Here is a 645-nt window from a genome sequence, read left to right on the forward strand (position 1 = left end):
ACTTCGGCTGAGCCACGTTGCTCTACTGCATGGTTGAAACATTGTAAATAAAATCGAAATAGTCATTAAAATAAAGTGTCCTGTATAAATAATCCTAAAATATTCCAAATTAAACAAGCAAAGAACATGAAGAGTGAAGCCAAGTAAAGAAACAAACTAGAATGCAAGTCTTGAAGGTATAACTCTTCTAGTGTTCCATGCAAAAAAAAGTAAGAAACTAAACTAAGAACATAGATGTCTAGAGAGAAACCTAGAGAGGAGTAAAACTAGATCTAAAACTACTATGTAGAATGAATGTTTCTCTGGTTCTGATGTTCTTGGCTCTAGTCTTTCTGGCCTTCATAGGTCCTGCCCAGTGATTCTCAATTATGCAGATGAATGTCAGGATGCTCATATGCGATGGCTTCCCGAGTTGTAGCCCTTGTGCTTTTAGGCTGTCCTAGCATGGGCTGTCATGGATTTCTCCTCTTTGGAGGTCCATGAGATGTGGCGTCACTTCTCATGTTATTCTCATTTCTTGTGTTCTTCCTTTTCTAATTCTTTCCATCTCCAACTCATTCATGCCCTATGCTGAAGCTTCCAGATCACAATGATGGTAGGGAAGTAATGTATAATTAAAGTCTTGGAAGCAGTTTCACCATGTAA

The sequence above is a fragment of the Arachis hypogaea genome, chromosome 20 (assembly GCF_003086295.3).
Source record: "Arachis hypogaea cultivar Tifrunner chromosome 20, arahy.Tifrunner.gnm2.J5K5, whole genome shotgun sequence".
In the NCBI taxonomy this organism is placed as follows: domain Eukaryota; kingdom Viridiplantae; phylum Streptophyta; class Magnoliopsida; order Fabales; family Fabaceae; genus Arachis; species Arachis hypogaea.